The sequence below is a fragment of the Lepisosteus oculatus genome, chromosome 5 (genome assembly GCF_040954835.1).
Source record: "Lepisosteus oculatus isolate fLepOcu1 chromosome 5, fLepOcu1.hap2, whole genome shotgun sequence".
NCBI lineage: Eukaryota > Metazoa > Chordata > Actinopteri > Semionotiformes > Lepisosteidae > Lepisosteus > Lepisosteus oculatus.
In genome coordinates this window covers 52,326,544-52,348,642 of record NC_090700.1, presented here as the reverse complement: position 1 = coordinate 52,348,642, position 22,099 = coordinate 52,326,544, and the positions used below count along the sequence as shown (strand labels likewise).

Sequence of the window (22,099 nt, the reverse complement as noted above, 5' to 3'; positions counted from 1 at the left end):
TTATTACAAGAGACATGGCTTTTCAAGTTACTCATCTGCTTTGCGTCCAATCTCTTACAATGGGAGAAAAACACTGATGATTTCTGGAGCCAATGTTGGAGCAGACTGAAGAATTAACTCTGCTTCCCCAGCTCAGCAGCATGGTGACAGGCCTCTATCGCAGGGCTAAAGATATACTGCAACGTTTGGCAAGCATTTAAAAGATAAAATAAAATTACACTTCATCATCAGCTTGTAGCCATGGGATCATTTCATATTACTAACAAAGCAATTTTTATATGCAATGTTATGCAAAATGCAGTTCTCTGAACTGAAACATCAACAAATGCTTTTTTTCTCTCTAATCTAGCCTAAAAAAAAAAACATCTGATTACGTCAATGTTTTCCCTTGCAAAGCTTAAACAGAACCATCTCTGGACTCTCTTCCAACAGTTGCTCATCTCTTTTCAAAACAGGAAGAAATAAACGAGATGTCATTATCGTTAGCAACGCACACTGTATTGTATCATCCTGGCACTACAGCACATGATAGGAGACTGGCCATGTGGCAGGCTAGATCAAACAAGAGAGATGGATGCATAATCAGATGAAGATGCCAAAACCTTGGCATTATGACTACAAAAACCACTGATCACCATGATCTCTTTGATGCTTTTTAACCAATGGCTTTGTTCCCATGAAGATGTACAGAAATGGTGTTTATTACTCTCTGCTAAATCTCAGCAGTCAATAATTTGCCATTTAAGTAAGTCACAGAATGATTTTTTAGAAATTGTAAGTGACAGTAAGTGACAGCACTGCCAAACATACTCCATTGCCTGAACTCCACTGAGGGTTTTAGGCCAAAAATTCAACAATGAAAGTCCTGAAAGTCTATCCATGCAGTCCATGCCACACTGAGTCTTTTATGAAAGTTAGTCTACACCTTTCAACCCAGTGCAAGCGATGTCACGTATAAATCACTGTTCAAGGCTGTGAATAAAAGCAGGGATCAAATTTTGCCATAAAGTAAAAAGGTTTGGACTTCCAATGGCTTGATTTCAATAGCTTAAATACAATGTCTACGATATCAGATGACAATTTTGCCGAGCAAGCGTAGAAGAAAAATGCAGGCTTGTTTCTATCTTGTTAGAAACGTTCAGTTAACAAGTTGCTTTGTTAAGAGTATTTGTGGTGCTTGCTGTTCAAAAGATCAGCTTTAATCGCTGAAAACCATTTCTCTCTCAAAACTGACAACTGGGCCTATGAGCCTGACTGAGCGAAATGACTTGGTCTAGAATGAAATCCACTTTAGCAAAAGTGGCATAGGTTTGTTTTCTGCCTTACTTTACCTCCACCGCACAGCCCGCCGGTCACAGCGGTGTCGTCACACGGTAAGGCACGCACACTTCAAAGGGCGCCTGACATGCCTGAACCCTCTGTTTACTTTTGAGAGTGCCGTGCGTCTTGTCGGCGGAGGCCATCAGTACAGCCGAACAAGCCGAAACAAGACTTCTTAAAGAGCCGTGAGCTCTACATGCAGGTAAGTGCTGACGTGAACGCGAGACAATGTGAAATTATCTGTTGCAGGAGTGCTCAGCTTTCCAGCGTGACAGTATGGCCGATATTAATTTGCAGCGTCCTTCAGTTGCCCCCGATTTCACAACCGTGTGTTATCTGTAATCAGATCCGATCCTCAGCCCTCACCTTCTCACGAACAGGACGCGCCACGCTGAGGCCAGCTCTCTTGAAAACAAATCGCCAATCCAGAGGAAAGGGTGGAATTTTTTTTTAACAATCCCACTGTGGCGTTTCATCCATAATCAAGAAATAGTTGTAACACGGCTCATACCGCCAACACCTGCAAAGATTGATGTAATCAAAGTGTTCTTCACTGTCCCCCGAAACTTATACGTGCTTACTAGAGCCCATCCTTCCTTTGTGCGAGAGTAGAGAATAGTCATGCAAGCTGGCCATGTCTGAGGAGATGTTTCATCCTGTTTTGTGGCAGTAGGCCTTCATGTTATTCTGCTCGTTTTGTATCTGGAAGGTTAAAACGTCAAGTGGATTAGGCTACTGGTTCACCTGGTGATGATTACATGGTGGCAAGGCCATTATCAGGTTTTACAAGGGCTCAGAGGCGCTGCTAGACTGAAGACACGCCTGAGGTGAGTTTTGACATTATTGTTAGGCCCTTTCTTTCAGAGATCCAAGCGGATACAACAGTACTTAGCTGTGAAAACGGCAGCGCCCTTCTGCAGTAGGATGACAAAGGTTTCCAATTTAATATAAACCATGAACCTGGATATCTAGATTTTCCATCTACCGCACCCTCATCCTCAAGCTCCCCGTGGTTAGGTCAGTGATAAAGCACCCTAAAGACATGTAGCAGAAAGTACAGTTGTAAGTGCTGCAGTCTTGCCTCATAAAGCGTTTTCACAAATCTATTATTTTCTTGCTGAAAGGCATTTTTCTTCCCTGCTCTCTGCCCCTAACATAAATCAACACCAGACATTCAGGACCTTATACACAACATGACAACAGAGATGCGTTTGTGCAAAAACACGGTCACTCTCAAGCGTTCCTGTGTGCTAAAGGAACAGGAGCTGCAAAGTTCTAGTTGCGCGACTAAAGATTGTCTCTCTTGCACAACAAATTTCACACTTAATCATTCAGAGAATAAATCACACCAGTTAATTACATGGCTTTTGAAATCCCTCAATGTGGTTTTGGGTCTTGTTCATTCATCCTGTCTAAAAGCTCAAGTGATGCACTCAGTCTGTGTCTCACATGCTGTAGTTACGCAAAAGTGGCCAGAGCTCATTTCATGTGTCAGTTTTGTGGGACACTTTATTTCACACTTCCTTAAAATTCTGGAAAGTTCCCACAGCTTGCAGACATATTTTGCAATATAGGTGAACCAATTTATTTTTCATTTAACCTAAAGCTTTTGGATGCCTGAAAGATTAAAAGAACTGGGGTTCAGACCTGAAGAAATTCTTGGACATGTATCGAAAAAGTGTTTTATTAACTCTGATCTTTTCGTCTTGATATATGACAACTGTCAATGCTTATAAAAGAAGTGTTTTTCTGAGCACAACAGATGAGATGTACTTCAGCCCTACCAAAAAAACCATTAAATGTCAGCCTGCACTTTCAACAAGAGTCTTTCATTGACGTAAGAAATTAAAACATAAAGAACTGTGTGAGTGCAGCTTCCACTATGAAATAATGGTACACAGATGGTAATGGCTCGTTTCCAGACGGATCTGAGGAACCTTCTTTTACATTTTCATGAAAAAACTCAGAAGCCAGCAGAGAGCATTCCAACAGAGTATCACCACCGTTAGTCACAAGCACCTCATGATGGGGAGACACTGCTTACATGCAAAACAACGGTCCTAGTCTTCACGTGTCAAACCAAAGTTAACCAAAGCTAACCGTTGTCGTCACTCCCTCTGTAAAAGAATCCCAAACTAGCTCTCTTCTCCAGCTGAATCACCCAAATTGCAAGGCATCAAACTCTATCTACTATACATTTGTTCAGTAAGATGGACTTTGTAGAACTGTAACTTTGTCAAACGCTAATTAAATGGGATAACACTACTTTTAACCATTTTCCTATATATATATACCTAAATACACCTCAGCTCATCTCTCCTGATATCATACTCATTTTCATGCCCTGAAATGAATATTTACTTCAAAAGGTTTCATGTGGCATTTTCAGCAAACTTAGCCGATCTCGCCAAGTTCTGGTTCAATGAAAATTATTTTAAAATGGGAACCACACATTGCTCGTTAAGAAAAAATAACAAACCACTGAGTGGAGCAAGCTAAAGGCAAGAATGTTTAAAAGATTTGGATGGTGTCAGAAGATTTAAGAGGGTGAAAGCAAACTTGCATTTAGTAGTTTTAAGTTGGGAGCCCGTATTTTTAAAGTTGTATTAAATGTATACATGAAGAATAGCATGAAAACAAATCTTTCCCATGCTAAAGAAAACTCTGGGCGAGCAAAGGTTTGGGGAAGTGTAAGAATTTGCCTTCCCAGCTGCGGAAACTGCCTATGGGATAAGCAAGGCAAGGAATTCATGTGGAGCAATCTCAGCTCAGGCTCTGTCTGAAGAGAAGCCATGCTGAGGCCAGAGAGTGAACATGCTCATATTTTGGGAATTCCAGTCCTGTGGGAAGAAAACAGTTTGTCCTCCCAACACAATCCAGCCCTCCCTGTCTTCATCTCCACAGCATGTCTCCCCATCTCTGTTAGACAGAAGCAGGGGCCGTAAAAAACAAGTTGTTCTTTCCTGGCCACAAATCACACCGAGGCTTGACATTCAAACACTGGCCAGAAAAACTCAAGGGTTCGCAGTCCAGGAACACGTATTGCATGAGATAAGGACCCAACAGGCTGTTAATTAACATTGCGAATATATTATGTACAGTATCTTCTAAGATCTGGGTTGCATTCATCCTCATCTACAGATAGATGCAAAAAAAAATGTATTCTTTTCGCCTAGAGTTTTCTTTTGCATAGCCTTTACAGCGATATTAAATTCAGACTTGTGAAGAAGCATCTTATTTTCAAAGGTACTGTGTAATGACCTGAGTGATTTGAGAAAAAAATAAATTAAAAAAAGAGAACACAAACAGGTCTGTCACCTATGGCTTTCTAAGGAATGCCTAGGAGGGTCAATAGTGCTCCATTAGCTCAGCAAAGGGCGAAAACTGGAATGTCCTCACGTGTTAGGACTCAATGGCCACATGAGGGAGGTTCAAAGTGTGCCTGGACATCCTAATCCCTCAGCAAAAGTATTTTCAAATTAATATCAGTGCAGCATAAGGATGTGCTACAGTTTTCAGAAATCTCACATGCAATGTAAAATACCAAAAGCAACTAACTGGAGCTGATAAAAAAAAATTATAACTGTGTTTGACAACACTCTCTTTAAAGCGCTGGCAGTTGAATGCTGGACTTTGCTGCACATTCCTGTGCGCCATTTTGTACAAACAACTCTGGGTGTGATAATAATCTTATAAAGTAGAAAGTCAGATTAACCAAGAGTTAATCATACAGTTAAGCTGTTGTTCAAGCCAGAATTGCGTTATGGTATAGACTGGAATGAGCAGCAACTGCCACCACTTACTTTAGCAAATCATCTTTAAAAAAACCAACACAAGTCATAAGACAAGATAAGATCACTTTTTTGGCCATATTTCTTGCATTAGGGATTTGTCTTTTCACATACCCCAGCTTGCTCTCCATGAGACACACAGACAGGGAGAGAAGCTGGGGGTCAGAGCGCAGGGTCAGCCATTTATACAGCACCCCTGGAGCAGCTGGGGTTAAGGGCCTCGCTCGGGGGCCAACAAAGTAGGATTCCTCTGCTGGCGGAGGATTTGAAGCAGCAACCTTCCAGCCACAGGCACAGATCCTTAGCTCATTGGGACAAGAGCACTCATATTACTTATCATAATATGCTACGTCATATTACTATAGATTTATTATACTAGACACTTATTTAAACAATATAATATTACAGATTTCAGAAATATAGAGCTGAAAATATATAGTAAATACACACAACAAAGCATGCAATGTGAGCTGCAATGGTCGAAATATCTGTGTCAATCCAGATTTGTACAGGGTTTCGATGTCAGAGCCGAAGGTCCCTTTCAAACTGTTACCAGTCAAAGACAAAAAAAAATCTGGCCAGCATCCAGGGCAAAAGCCATTTCCCACACCATGGCATTGCGTTGGACTGGGAATATGAAGGAGGCTGCACTTTTTACAAAAGGATGTGCTTGCAAAGTTCCCATCAGCGAGTATACAGTAAGTTTCTCCCCCAGGGTCCCTACTTAACCTTTGAGGTTACAAGTGACACACTGTGTCAGTGCATGTGTGTAGGGGGTCTTTCTCATCAACCCCCTTTCCATCGCCCCATCGTAACATGAGTCTTCTCGTGAAGAACTGCACGATTGCCGTGTCCCAGCGAGGACGACACGACACTGTAACAGTATGCCAATCTCATCTCTTTTCAGAAGGGAAAAAATAAGTTTGCAGCTCCCCCAGGTCAGAGGGCCAGGATCAGATAGCAGAGGTAAAGTCTTCAAAGAAAACAAAACCCTGGATCTGTTGAATCTCAGGAGCTGATAAGCTACACCTGGCTTGTGCTGGAGAAGCACAGATAGGGATCTAACTTACAGCCCGGGGTCTAGTCTGCATGTGTGCCGTGATCTGGGCAACTGTGCGATCAAATCTTAGGTTCTTCACGCATTTCGTACTTTACCAGCAGACAGACACCCCATTGACATGTCTTTTTTGGTGCAAATGCAATGCTTAAATTGAGGAATGGCAAAAACATTAAAAAAATCCCCTGAGGAACGCTTGAATAACACCTCAAGGACCAGATGATTGTGATAGAAAACATGTGGTTGTAAAAAAAAAAAGATAAAAGCACCTGATGCCATGTGAGATATCACCCAGCAATGTTCTTTATTTTCTCTAAATCAGGAACAGATTGCACAATTAATTTGCTTTTCAAACCTGGACTCCACAGTAGCCCTGTTTTCTTACTGCACTCCAGAAGAACAGCTGTATAGCACGCACGGTTTTACTTAGCACCTCCAAGCTCCGTAAATCACAAAGTGGCAGTAAAAGTACAAGCATAGAGGTAAACCATTTCCCACAAACACAAACCATCACCTGAAACACTGTGGCAGCTACGCTGTCTTACAAGGGATGATCCCTCTCACAGACACTTTTGGAACAACAAGCCAAGCATTTTCAGACTGTGTCAACAGCTCACTGTCAAGGCTGCTGTACACAGGCGTCTGCAGCCAGCTGTTGCCTTAAAGGGACCAGACTGAAAGAAACACAAAGCAAGTCTATCAGCCGGCTTTTCTCCAACCACAACCTTGACATCAGCCAAGGCACATGCATGTAATCTGTTACGTGTTCCTGCTACAGAATGAACTGTTACAGATTATTAAGATTACGGCTGCTGTGTGCAAGTGATTTACAATGCAATGGATATATTCGGTCCATCTGTTTGTTAATTGTGTACTTTACAGTTGTAAAATTGTTATACAACTTACAGTGTATCCTCAGCCAGCTGCCCTGTTCAAGATTACTACACCGGTATGCCCGAGCTGCCTGTTGACTTTGATGCTGACTAACAAACAAAGCAGAAAACCTTTCACTTCTCACAAAAATCCAAGTCAAAACCACCCTTAAGAAAATTCACCGCGGCAAATGTGTATGATGTTCTACATGCCACACGACTTTACCGTATTTACCCAAATCTGAGAACCCAAACACATCTTCGCCCTCGCACTCGATCTTATCACCGTTCTACAGCCTTCAGTGTGCAAAGCAGCGACACTGCTGTTTCCTACGCCTGGAGCCGAGCACAAGCGCTTTTTTCCCCCAACAGCGCTCTCCAGTCTCTCCTGCTCCCGCACGGCGCGGCAATCCACACTCCGCAGGCTGGCGGTTCGTGACCTCGCCTCGCCACAGCGTGAGACCTGGACTGCTGACCCGCTTGTAAACACGGCTGCACCTGCTTCGCTCAGGGAAGCCCCGGGTCGTTCAGAAACCGCCCACAAATTCGTGGTGAAGCCCGCTAGTGCGCAAGGGGAGGAGGTAGACTAAATTTAAAGAGCTAACTTAAGACTTTATTCAGCACTGTTAAACTAGATATAACCTCCCTGGGCTGTATTACTAACACTGTACAGTACTTCGCAAGTCTAACCACTCTCCAGTCACCCGGACTCTCGCCCAGGGACAGAGCTAAGGTGTGAGGAATTATTTTGATACTGCACTACGTGCATTTCAGTTCCACGTTTAAATACAAATACAGTTGCAGCAAAATAACCCAACACCCTAACTCTAATTCAGGAAAGTGGCCAAAGTGTGCCAAAGTTCACAATTGTGCAAGGTTGCACAGCTTAGAATGAGGCTCTCTAAATCCTTTAAAAACACGCACACACCACAAGAGTTGAAGGTCGTAAATAATTGCCAAGCACACATCATAACTCAGTACATTATGTATACTAGGCTCATTCACTCTTATCTCGCTATCGGGGCCACGGTTAAGAGTTAAGAGGTTCAGGTCGTTGCTCAGTCCGGCTCAACACAAAGTCTGCAACTGTCCAGTCAGAAAGCTGCTAACGTGCTCCTGGCTTTCCAATGATCCCCTCTTTCCCTAGCTACCACTGACAGATAAGACTGGGGAACTGCCGAGTGTCAGCATACACGTTCACTCCCTTTTCCACACGACGACAACAACATAGCCAAAAGCACCGAGGACACGCTATAAATAAGAAGCAGGACGAGGCAGGCAGTGAATGGAGAGAGCCAGGGCTGCAGAAACGGACTCCAAAAACGCTCAAAGTGTCGTCGCTAAGCTCAGGCAAGCAAAACCCCCCAGAGGCTCACAGCAATGGTTAACCGAGGCAGCGTGCACTTACACACAGTTAATGGACACATGCAGAATCGCCTTCTCCAGCTCCGCACTTACGTTCAAACAGCAGACCACCTCCTTAAGGACGAGACCGCGTCCCCGGCCCGACACACAACAGAGGAAAACGTCCTTAACGAACGAGGAATATCCAGAGATCAACACCGCCTGAGACACCCCGGCGATACAAGTTGCGATCGGTGCAGTTGGGATCCGCCAGCTGCGCTTCGCCTCTTACTCTGTGCTCCGTCCTCCTCGCCACGCCTCCGAGCGAGTGATCACTCGGATTGCTGATACACGCACTCCCGATATAAGCAGCTTCTCTTTAAATATCGCGTAAAGGAATTGCGGGTGAAATCGCTTCCATTTTGTACCTTTTTCACAGGGTTCAGTCTTCAGACCCACAGCAATTTGTTTTCTCACGGGGTACGCTGTGGGGTTTTGCCACGCAGTTTGTGGTTTTCAGATAAATTAAAACGCGAATTTTATGGAGAAGGGTTTTACTCAGTACTTCATTTTTTTAGCTAAATCAGCTACCCAAATGATATATACTTTTCAAAAGCAGGTTCTAATTAAAACGTTTTTTTCTTCGTATTGATCTTTGATTTGTATTTAGGATTATACAAAAATTATTTTAAACATTTCAATTCAATACTGAATTGGAGTATGGAGCCATTTAATTTTTTTTTCGAATCCTTGTCACTCGGGATTTGTTTACAAATGTCTTTCCTTTAATCAGTTTGTTCTATAAGAAAGACTTTAGGGAATTCATTAAATAAATAGCTACTGTATAAAATGTTATTTTAATATAGGTTTCTGATATACACAATAGACAATCATGTCTAATATTCATTAAACAAAAAGTTTAATGTTTGTTAATAATGACAAATCACTCTTCATCACTCTTCAGTCAGCATGCCCTTGTCTGTATATCTGTCTTGACATCAATGCAACACTTCCTCCTGTATTCTTAAAGGAAGCCGTCTTTCAAATCGCCCGAAAACGAAAATGAAGTTGCCAAACTTAAGAATAAGTGCTCTTTCATTGCACCTTGGTCTCTCCTGTTCTTCAGGTTGCTCCAGACAGTGTAATTGAGTAAAAACAAACTAGAACAAAACGACTAGAACAAGCTTGTCAACCTGAAAATGCAAGTGCTATAGAAGAAGCATGAATAACAATAAATGCCTTCAGTAGCTGAATGAGTGTAAAGTCCAGTTACCACTTCCAACAGCACACAATCACTGGCCACACTATTCTCCTTCAACAGGCAGCATTTGAATTGTTTTAGGAATTTTTTTCACTCAGTCCTTTTAATAGATTTGTTGTATATTTGTGAATACCAGACTATCTCTTTGTGTTTCTATACGATAAACTGGTGTCCTATCCAGAGTGTGCCCTGCCTTGCACCTGTTGCTTGCTGTGATAGGCTCTGGCTCCCCCACAACCCTGTAATGGATAAATGGATCTCTCTTTGGGTATTATTCCAAACGTCAAATTTCCATACGTGCACTCTCATGTACAAGAACCTGCCAAAGCCATTTAATCTTTGGAAAGGGTCATAGAAGTGGAAATAGGTGAGATACATAAAGCAGATATTCTCTCAGGCAGGCAGTAACCACAGTGATGTATAGTAACTGAAAATGATCAAGCAGAATTAATTACAGAATAAATAATGGAATCATTTTAATAGACAATTTAAATTATGTTAAAAGCGCTAGTTTGGTGATTGACCATACAAGACTTTGACTCTAACCTGCACATACAATAAGAACACAGAGATTATTATCATTTAGTTTTAGATTTTTTGCATTCTTTAGCCATTTTATCTGGTAATTCTGTGTTCTTGGCCAGAATCCCAAATATTGACAAATCTATATTAATGATAGACTTTACCAGAGCACTCTTGTGTGCAGGTTCGTTTAAAAAAAATCAGGCACACTTTTCCAGTATACAGATTTCCTGTCAAATCTGATTTCCCTTTAAAATAAATTATTTCTGTTGAAAGAGCAGAAAATCTGGTTTGAAAGAAACAAAAAGCACAACAGCCAATGCATTTCAGAGATGATAATTGCTTCTTCCACGATTCTTCCTTGTCAGAAAACAAAATCAGCAATCAATAACAACAGAAACGCATATCGGAAACTTTAATCACTTCTTTTACATACAGGTTTAATCTTATTTCAGAACCTTGAGGTGTGTCAAATTGTTTCAGTTCATTCACCACTCTTTCATAAATACAGTGGTGCTTTGTACTATATACTGTATCTCCTTGCCATTTAATAGTTAATTTACAGAACAAAACCGTTTAGTTAGCACAGTGTGTATAATCCACATTCATTCATATTTCAGTTAATCAGATTCACTTTTAAGCCTGTTTTTATAGCTGTTTGCAACTAAAAAGAGCAGGGAAATCTATATACTGTATTCAGATACAATAGGTCATACCTTTTATAACAACCTCTAAATTTCTTGCATTAGGTTAATGTTGGAAGGCTTGTACCAAATATTTTGATTGGATTGGAATGACCTCATACTAAAGAAAGAGTAGTTCAGGTGGGTAGCTGCATCAGCATGCGTAGGCTGCAAAGGAACAAGTAATAGATTTATTCCATGCTGAAAAAAAGAAGAAAGAGAACACAACGTTTCGGCCGTGGAGCCTTCTTCAGGTGTGAAGAAGGCTGAAGAAGGCTCCACGGCCGAAACGTTGTGTTCTCTTTCTTCTTTTTTTCAGCATGGAATAAATCTATTACTTGTTCCTAAAGAAAAGTTACTCTCTCATGCTTCACAGACCTCTGGTTCGATCTTTCCACCCGAGACTTAAAAGTGTAAAAAAGAAGCTGAAAAAATTCATTGCATTTAAGGGACACATGTTGGAAAAGTATGTTGGACATCCTTTGGAAAAAAAACATCTGAATATAGAAAGGACAGTTTTAGGCAAGCAGAAGGAAGGCTAGGTTAAGGAATGTCAGTAATAAGGATGCCATTCTGATTGTTCACATTGCTTTGGGTCAGGACTCACACAGGTCAGAGCAGGGACAGCCAGCACACATCTCACTTCCTGACCCCCGTGACATGGCGCCCTGCAGCCCATCACAGGCCTGTATCTGCAGGTTACAGTGATACACCCATCTCGTCCTGTGGGCTGAGCTCAGTCGTTAACCAGCCAAAGAACTGCGAACAAAGGAAAGCTCAAGCACAAAGGGTGTCACGCAGGATTACAAGCCACGCAGTAGTTAATTGAGACACTGAACGTTCAAGTCTCATGTAATCTTCTTTTAAACTTTCAGCTCATTGTACCCTAAAATAGACAGACTTGCGAAGCTGCTGCAGAGACTGGGCAGGAATGGAATAACCAAAAACTGGACATTAACAAGCAATAAGTTTATTCCATGCTGAAAAGAGAAGAGAGAAAACACAAACACCCGTTTCAGTTGTGAGGCCTTCTTCAGCCTTCTTCAACCAAAAACTGAATTACACCAACAAGACCAGTTGCAATACTGTAAATGCCTGACAAAGATCCTTGCAAGAAGCATTAGAAAATGAATCTGGGGATATCTCAGGACAAATGTTCATAATTCCTTTCATTGGAACCTGGAAGAAAGAAGTTTGCTAAAAGAAGTGGAATCCCACCATAAAAGAAGATATTCTAAAGTTTATAATCTTGCAGTTCAAAGCGTTTGAATGTATACTTTTGACCTATACTTGTATTTTATGTCACTTTCTCCAGCAACAACGCCAGTACAACCTGGTAATTGAGGACTGCGGTCCTGCTTCAGACATCTGAATCTCCAGATTCTGGACAGTCAAACATCAGCTGATACAATCTAGACACTCTCCTTGTGCCAATGGGAATCCTCACCTTTAAAAACACATTCTTATGTTGTCAGATAATCAGTGTTAAAAAGAATGCTAATGTTAAAATAGAATCTTTTCAGGAGAAACCCAGCCTTATGAAGCAATTCTTTTCACCTGGCCAAGCTCTATGTGTCTTTTATCATCCTAGGAAAGTGATTTAATAATGTCTTGAGAATAAGGTCTCTTTTTCTCTGGTGAACACCATACAGGAGCAGAAAAAGTGAATAACTGCAAAATATTCAGAAGGGATTCTGAAAGATTCTGAGTCTCAAACCATTTTAAACAAAAGGCTCAGTCCTGTTCTTCTATACTGAAACACGAAAATTGCTGGTCCTTAGAAAGCTATCGCAAATATTGTGGGAAAGTAACTTTTCAAGGCTAATGTATTCCAGTTACAAATGACTTGTGCTAGAGGATGTTTTAAATGAAAAAAAAGGTTTCAGGTGAAGATTAAAAAGCAAGCCTTTATATTCATCTCTACAGTGTGTATAAAGTGACAAAAAGACAAATGCAATTTAAATAACCTATTAGTAACAACCTCATACCTAATTTAATATCATGATGCACTGCTTTACCCAACATTATCACAATCCTTCTTTCATCCTCAGACCTATTCCACTGAACTTCATCTGAAACCCAAAAGTATGCTATACTATTTTTACCTTCCACTCTCCTGGCTTTATGATGATGTACAGTAGAATCACTCTTTTATAGATGGGTTGACAGAAGACATTATACTTTTTCGGTGTCGATCTGTTATTTGGAAGGGTTAAACAAGGGGGAGATTTAATGCACACAGACTTCTCTAGAGGACACCTCAGATAAAAGCTTTTATCTGCTAGTGCCCATAATCCCTTAAACTTCAGAAATGTATTAATTCTGCCCAGATTAGATTCAAATCCACCTCTCAAAAGTTAGACCTGCATACAGTACCTGACAGGCTCGTGATAGGTTTTCTATAACAAGGCAATTTCACAGGAATAAATGAAGGTCAAAATCATGGAAACACCTCAGTTTTCTGTACTTTCTTCCTTGCCTTATTCTTTTGAACTTTACTCTGTTTCAGCTATTTACAAAACACAGATAATACCAATTACGTAAAAACTCTGAAAACGTACTACTTATTATCTGCGGCATCAAAGATGAAAGATATGATGTCTTAACTGGATTAAAGGGATGGTCTGTAAAGTTTAGACTCTCTCAGATCTCACTGAAAGAGTTAAGTATCACCTTATAAATGTTTGCCGTTACTAATGTTACTAAATATGCATCATTCTTTCAAAAATCCTCATCTTACACCAAATATATTGTGTACACTTTACATTATAATTTATATGTCATTTTGGAATAAAGTGGGCATATCAAAATTTGGTTCACAGCTGTGGAGCTTTTAGAGCACTACAGTAATTTTTACTGTAGAACATTAGGCTGTTATTGTGCCATTCTGTTGTTCCTACAGCTGCTACTCAAGGGTATTTAAATCAATTAACTCTAACAGCTTTCTAAAAGATCGACATCTTTCACCAAGCCATCTAAAGACTTAGTCCAGTGGATTATTTATTCATAATCTATTAAAATGCAAATTGAGTCGCAACAGAAACAATTCTCCAATGAGTTGTTAATTAGCTACATGGTGTTAATGGGGGATACTTTTTGAATACATTTTTTTCTTTTCTCTTTTGTTTTAATTGAGATGGATTGCAAATTGAAAACATGTATAAATTTAAAAGGGAAGCATACTTGTAAACGAGAAATTCCTAAAACGTTGCCATTCATTAGAACTTTGGATATGGACATGTTAAAGGTTCTTTCCTTGGGCCTAAGAAACTGGAGAGTTAAAAAGATGTAAAAAAACCTTCTGGAATGACCCCCTTAAGGACTGGATCTCTACTCCCTTGGTATACAAAAAGCTGATTTATAATAAGCTTTATGGTTTTACTGTATCTTGAAGAGCAGAAGGATGCCTTGTTGGTGTGTGTAATGGATTTAGTGGCATCTGCAGGAAAACGTAATCTGATAGAATAACGCAGTGCACATTTTTGAAAATAAGGATTCGTTAATCACCTTGTCCAAGCATAGATCTGATTTCCAGAGCAAAGACATTACAGCTGTCAGATTGCCGGTTTTATTATTCATACCAGATAAACATAAATCCACAGTATCAGTCCGCATGCCGAATTATGAGTGAAAGCACTCACTTGTATTTTACAATACTTGTATTACAGGTTTTGTCTCAGGGGAAAAAAAATTGCACATCAAACAGTATACAGTACAGCCAAGAACATGACACAAAAAGAGAAAAGAACACAAAGGCAACACCCCTTTGTAGTTTTGTTATATAGAACACATACTGATTTTTGTATTCACTGAATTATATTTCAAGGTCAGGAAGTGAAATTCATGTCTCCCTACAATGTTATAGCACTTTATGGCAATTGGCAATAAGTTTAGAAGAAAGTACATTGAAATACAAACTGCTAAAACTGCTGCTTTATATAAAAGAGCACAGGCAGCACCAGTGTATATAATGTCTTCTACCTATTCTTCTTATATACCTTGAATGCCATGGGATCTGATTTTTTCTTTTCTGATTTGTTTGTGTAGTGTGATTTCCTACGGCCATAGCAGAACTGCAGGAATAAGCTAGGAGGAGTTGCCATGTTCTAATTAATTTGCGATTTTCTCCAAAGACCCCGTGGCTCTGAGGGGTATAAACTAAAATAAATTTTAGTCTATATGTGGAATTATCTTGTGCATGGAAACCTTACTACGCATTATTGATTGATGCTCTGTTTTTCTTAGATTAGTATTTCATATAGACAAATAAGGTACTGCATCTCTATTACTGAATCTGTATCACATCCTCCTGTCCATTATAGATGGCGGGCAGAGTGACTAACTGCATTCAAAAGGCCAGGCAGATGCTGTGCCTCTCTTACTGTATGTGCAAGAATGATGAAATAATCCCAGAGAGCAAGACCAAAGCAGTAACCCTCCAGCCACTACAGCACTTATCATATAATTGTTTTCATTTGAGCACAATATCCTTTGACAGGTATGAACCTGAAGTATCCCACCCTATAACTTCAGTGGAAGGATTTGTTCCTTAAAATGCTTGTGACTCATTTCCCAACCTAGGAACATGTAACGGTTAATTTCACACCGAAAAGTGGAAACAAGAAACACACCAAAAAATATTAAACATGAAATTAGCCTTTACTTGTTCCTTTGCAGCCAACGCATGCTGACGCAGCTTGAACTTCATTCCCACTCTATGCCTCTCTGGCTTTATTACATAGTTACAAAAGCGCCAGCTTCCCCATCAACCCTTGTCTCTACAGAATCACCCTAGGTGGCTTTTAAGACAAAGCAGAAGTTGCTATGCATTATGGGTTACATGAATATGAGTTAGACATGACCATTTCACGACATTGTAAAGCAGAGCCATTCAAATTGACTTCTAATTCTCCAAGGAATATTTCTTCAAACAGCCACTCCTTACGAGAGCTCATAAGAAAGGTGTGGCTGTACTTTGGCCAGTGATACAGTCTTGATATACAAATTGTAAGAAACACCCTCAAGATTTATATCTTTTTAAGAGCAAGCAGATGTTACTATGAATTGTGGAATAAATTAACATAAATTAGCTGTGAACCCTTTCAAAGTGTTCATACACCAACTCTGTACAGTACTGTGTGCATTCTATAGAACTGTATATATAATTTACTGATATTTACTTTTGTCTTTTGATGGTTTACTTGTTTATTTCTTTAAAGGGGAAACATTTAAAAAGAACTGCAAAGAGTAATCTTAACTACACACTAGTACAGTAGAATTATTTCACTTCCAACCGACATTTGAAAAGACTCAAGCCCAGCAATTCTGATGAACCTTTAACCAGCTGTGGTTGGAACAGGCTTGTTCAGCAGGAAGTCAGGGTAGTAGAAAAGAAGGCACAGACAGTAGACACAGTGCTAACAAACCACATACAGTACCACACAGTCCTATTCACCAGAAAGGTGACTAAAAATGACTGTGGGGGTCTATGGATTTTGTGCTGCATGTGTTTAAATATTTATGAGTGCATTTCATACTTACACAGCATGCTGAGAGGTAGATAATTAGGCTTCTGCTCCACGGATGACACTTAATGTCCATCTCAAAGCTAACGGATGCTGCTTTTTGTATCTCTCCTTTCACACTCCCCAGACGGCATGCAACAGATTGCTCGTTTCTTGCTACAGCGAAAATAATTAAGCAGACAATACAGTTGTCAACCCAAATTTTCTTTTTCAGAGCAGAGGATGACAAACATCACAGGATTTAGTGTAATTAATGTTCCCTGTCTCCAGTCATAAAGCAAACACAGTAAATCCTTTACACTTTTGTTCATTGCTGGAATTAACTGCAATTATAAGTAGTATTGCTTTTAAAATATATATATATATGATGTGGAGGCACATGTTAATTTCTTTCTCTCATTAAAGTTTATGGTGCGATGCAGAATCACAACAGAACACAATTCTGGGTCCAATGATCCTTTTTCTTTCTTCTTTTATGAAGTACTTAAACTGTTGAGTTTAACAAACAAGAAATGCATTAAACTACTGAAATGAGAAGGGTCAGTAAAGGAAAGCCCATGTGTATTTGCAGTTGTACACAGAGCAACAGAGCAATCTGACATTATTTAATACAAGAAAGCCCTCCCAGAAATAAATTACTATTCACTTCCTTTTTACTACACTGAGCTCTTTTGAATTATTTAGAAGGTCAAAGGCAGCATAATGGATAACCAAACTTTCAAAACAAATATGGGAAGATCTGCAGACAATAACTTCTCATAGGAAAACATGGTGAATCACAAAATGAACTGCAATGGTGGGAGATTATTGTTGTGAAGCTCCTCTTTTTAACTTATCTATTTCTCCTTTTTCTCCTTTTGAAAGACTGAGAAATGCTGAGCTTTCTGTATGCAATCACCCACAAATAGTAAATTCACACCAACCACTAATCCAGCCACAGTAAAAAAGCACACGCAAGCATGCATAAACATAGATAATGCAAGAAATTGCCAGAGATAGGCACGAATACAGGACTGTGTCTGAGTTTTTAGGAACAATTTAAAGATCTGGGGATTTAAACATTGTGCGTTTGCTCGTTTTAAAGAAGAAAATTTTAATAAGAAGAAATCAGGGATCTTGGACTGGCACTAGAACTTTCATGTTCCCAGAGAGAGGTGGACAATCACCACCACCTTGATGCCCATGGATGCCAGGGAATTTGCGCTGACACAGACAGAGAAATCTGTGAGATGCTCTGACACAAAATGCTGGTCCTTCAACATTTTAACCACTGAGAGTAAAAAGGTAAATCATTTAAGATGTCAAGTAGTCTTAAGGCCAGAAGCCTCCTCCAGGCTTGGCTCATGCAAAATCAAGTCTCAGACCTCTTTCACTTCCTTATTCCACAGAAAACTGTGTGTTATAAAAGTGACCGATTGTTCACGGAAAACGTCTTCATATCAGCTTTCTTCATATTACCAGTCTTCAGTAATTCCAATTCCAAACTCACACAGATACACTGACTCCTAATTTTCTCTTGCAAGAAGCTGTTACCCTAGATCACTATGACTGCACTGCAGTGATTCTGAATGTGGCCGCTTGTGCTGGGTGCTGTCTCTGCAGTCACATATAGCACGTACAGCACTGAGGTGGAGCCCCACATGGGTGACATGTGGCAGCTATTCTGCACCTGCAGCCCCACTATACAGCAGGTCAGGTGAAGTAAGAAATTCACCAGCTCAGTTAAAGGGTGTCACGATTAGAATGAAAGATGTTAGAACCACTTTTTAGCATTTCATCTAAAAGAACTGCACCTCCTGTAGCCGGGTCACTGGTCACTACACTATGGCCACTATGGCATTAATTCTGGTCCAGAGGGAAGACGGCCACCTACTGGTCCACCAAATTCTGTTTACAACAGTACCAGAATTTCCGAACCCTATTCCGACTAAGGCCAGCCTTGTTAAACTTCTTAGATCTGATAAGATCAGACTCTAATCAGACTGCTACTACATTCAAAATCTTGATGATCCTTTATACAGGCAGTGTCAGTAGCATTTATTCTCAATTGGATTTTGGTGACAAAGCACTTTCATAATAAGGGTAGCATCTACAGTATAGCTGCTAACTCCTACCATGTGCTACAAGAGGGAAAAGTCCTTCACTCTTTCTCTCTCAGAGGCAAAGCCTGGCAGGAGCCTGGCTTGCTCTCTGCCACAGCCCAGCAAGCTCAGATCTTAGCTCTTAAAAGAAGTTTTTATTCGGGATCAAACCAGCTGCCTGCTTAGTAAGTGTTATACGAACGTGCAAATCATACAAGATGCCCGCGCAGGCTTCTCGATATTGATCTACGCAGTTAGGGGTTCCCTTGGCGAGTATAACATCTCTGATAAGTCTGGATAAACAAAGAGTGATTTAACTAACAACAGGGGCGACAGTTCTGATTCCACACTGCTCCATTCCACAGATCTGAAGAATTTTACATTTACCTTTAGAAGAATTACAGTAGGAAGTGTCTGCAACAGTGAGTTTAACAAAGAAAGAGGTGGGAAGGGTAGGGGGGATAGAGAGAATCACATCATTTGGCCCAGTGCTTTCATTTTTCTCTTTTCCTGTTTTCCAGGTATAATCTATTGATTTGATCTGAGATCCAGGGACAACCTGGATTTAATTCCCCACGGCTGCTCTTGCAGTCGGGGTGCTGTTTGGGAGAGCAAGGTCATGCCTTTGATTGGTCACTCAACATCAAGTGGCACAGCAAAGGTCACCGTGGGGTCATTGTGAGCTAACAGCACCAGGGCTTTGTCTGGGGGAGAGAAATCACCATTTATTTTTTTTGGTCTGGCTTCTCTCTGAACCAGTTACATTAAATCATTTCGGTGCAAACCACTGTCAATAAACACTACCAAAAAAGATATAAAAATCTAAGGCGAGAGCTGTTTTGTTGCCCCTGATCACTGAGAGAAATGAATGTCATCTCTTTCGCCGTATTGCAGTCGCCCCTGGAGATGGTACAGTGCAATTTCTCATTCCACACCTTCATGAACAACAGCAAAGTGTTAAACATACGTGTCGTAACAGCAAGGTTTTTATGCAAGGCTCTTCTTGGAAATGAGTAACACTGAATTCAAATGTCTTTTGAAAAAAAAAACAAGTGTCATACCAGAGCTTGATTCCAATTAAAAATATAACAAGGCAAGACTTGCTTGCCTGTCATAGTGGAATTCCCAGCTTAAAGTGTAAAAGAAGGATGGATGTAAAGAGAAAACAGGCTAAACTAGCTGGTTAAGCTAGTTCAGTCTCAAATGATGTCAGACAGATGTTGCACAATTATTACAAGCACAGTACTACTGGTATAGCCAAATGAGTTCCAGAATAGATATTATCTTACAAATTGAGTGTGTAGTCAAGGTTTTATGGCATTAAGGAATAAGTAAATCATGCATACATTTCCCTTTTAACCTACTGTTTTACTTGATAAGTGTTTAAAATGAATAAATTCCTAAAAAAAGCAAATAATTCCTATGTCCATACATAGTATAATAAGTATGCTGATGTTGGGCTCCAGGCATAGAAAAAAAATCTTTAAATCCCCTAAAATAAATTATCGGAATTTTAAAAATCATGTTAAAAATACATCACAGATATTGAGATTTCTTATAATATTCCCATCATTAAAAGATATGTGTAATTGTTCACTGGTACTATATTACTATGTACTGAAATATTTTTAAATGTATATATTGCTATTTCAATTTTTATATAACACTGATACATCTTTTAGACAGGCTTGCTATAAATTATAACATAAAGACAGAAAGTACTGACTTACCACAACTAACCACACAGACTCTCTCTTGTTGCAAAATATCCAAATGGTAATCAATATTATTAGCAATTGCATAAATCATTGAGGATTAAATACTCTAGTCTCAGTATTTTTTTCCTACTACATAAAAAAAGAAAATGTTACTAAATAAATTAGTCATGACATCCACATGTGGAGTAGACAAGACATTTACAATATTTAATATTTACAGTTTAACAGACTAACTAAAAAAAGAGGTTAGGCAGAGATACAGCTAGAAATTCACATAAATCTTTCAATTAAGCAACCTTGTAAGGAAATATTCATCAGTAATAAAATAAACATGTTGGAAGTGCATAAAAAAATGACGCTTGCTTTACAGTAAACCTGTGAAAACAGCTGCCTAAACAAATCTGCCTAAAATGTTAGAAGGTTAAACACTGTGAAATATCATGAAGAACAAATTCAATAGGTCAGTGGCATTCAAGCATAAAACACACAAAGCCCACTGCTGCCTCTCCCCCCATTCACACACCCTGTTCCTATAAATCAGAACAATACCTGTGCCAAAAACTCACAAAGAAATTTGCTGCCTGTCTAACTAGGTTTCAATTAGCAACACCACTATTAAAAACACCAACTGAAAAAAAAATGACCCATGCTTTGAACTTCATTTCCAGGAGATGAATGTTTTTTTTATTAGCATAAATTAATCGAACCTCCTTACAGCAGTCTCTTTTTACTGAATCAATAAAACTTTAAAAATGAATTACGAATATTGTCAAAAAGAGAATTATGAATATATTGTAAAAAATCTATTTGCTCTGGGCAGGGGGATCACCTCATGAAAAGACAGCAGTCCAAGTGTGACACCCCAATCAATCAGGGAGCCAGTGCAGGAATCCATCCCTGCCTCACCATGGTTACCGACACCTTACTACAAGCAGAGGGATAGAGAGACAGTGGCCGCCACGGCAACAGAATTCAATCTATTGCCATGGCACCCAGCGCTGGAGCAAGAAGAATCCCAACCTGAGAAAGCCCTCAGGCAAGCAGACCTTTTCATCTCCTCAGATCGGAGCCGCAACCCCAGATCCTTTTGTTTTACCTTTAGATTTGTTTTTTACTGGTGAATAATTCCAGTTATATGAAGAGAAAGAGATCTTACCGGAGCGTTCCAGCAGTTCCAAGTACAGTAAGTACCGAGCTGAAGCAGCACACAGCAGCACTGGAGGAATCCCCAGAGGAAGCCCGGCTTTCGCTCAAGAAACACCTGCAGCAGACAGCGCAAGGAAGGCAAAAGAAAATCCAAAAGCAGCAGAAGGCTGGTCTTCTGAGGCAGGGCACATTACATCATGGGCTGCTCCTGCTAAATGGCTGATGAGTGGTGGGCTGGGGAGAGGAGGGGGTCTTCAGAGTGAAGCCTGCGATTGCACGCTTTGACACAAGTGGGCTCTCCCATGCGTGCTGCTGGAGTTGTAATAGCAGGCAGCCTGTATAGCCTCTCCGGCACGTTAGCCAAGAGCTATGTGTGCCCGCGCTGTCCATTCATTTACATGTGTACGTGCGCCTGCAAAGTCATTGAGTCGTGCAGTTCTATGGATGTATGCTAATTAGTACAGCGCACTGTTAGCGGTTACTAGGAGCAGCTACCAAATCATGTGTCAGTCTTCGTTCCTAAGAAAAAAGGAGCCCGTTTAGAAAACCAAGCCTCTGAGTCCGAAAAGGTTTCTGGAAGAAAGTCCAATTTGCCCATCTGATTGCTGACTCACTTCCACTACAGCTAAGACTCTGCCCTGCTCCAGCGTCTCACTCTCGGAGCAGACACATGGTAGCTGCTGACCCAGAAGGCCAGAGTCAGCTACGGGGTAGAGTATATCCAGCACTTGATAGCTCACATCTCTCTTATACAAGCCACCGTATCGGGGAAGCCATGC

At 40.2% G+C, this 22,099-nt stretch overlaps 1 protein-coding gene across 5 annotated transcripts in view; it reads right to left on the bottom strand.

Moving 5' to 3' along the window:
* The window catches only part of sema4ba (sema domain, immunoglobulin domain (Ig), transmembrane domain (TM) and short cytoplasmic domain, (semaphorin) 4Ba), a 76,399-nt gene extending 54,878 nt beyond the window's left edge, over positions 1–21,521 (bottom strand). For 2 of the 5 annotated variants that reach the window (XM_015343690.2, XM_015343694.2), the window contains exon 1: positions 8,499–8,700. The gene's annotated coding sequence lies outside the window, so the exon portion shown is untranslated. Of the gene's footprint in view, positions 1–7,275; positions 7,516–8,498; positions 8,701–21,330 lie in introns of those variants that run through there. The other 3 variants (XM_015343691.2, XM_015343692.2, XM_015343693.2) reach the window with 3 other exon arrangements.
* Positions 21,522–22,099: the final 578 nt, after the last annotated feature.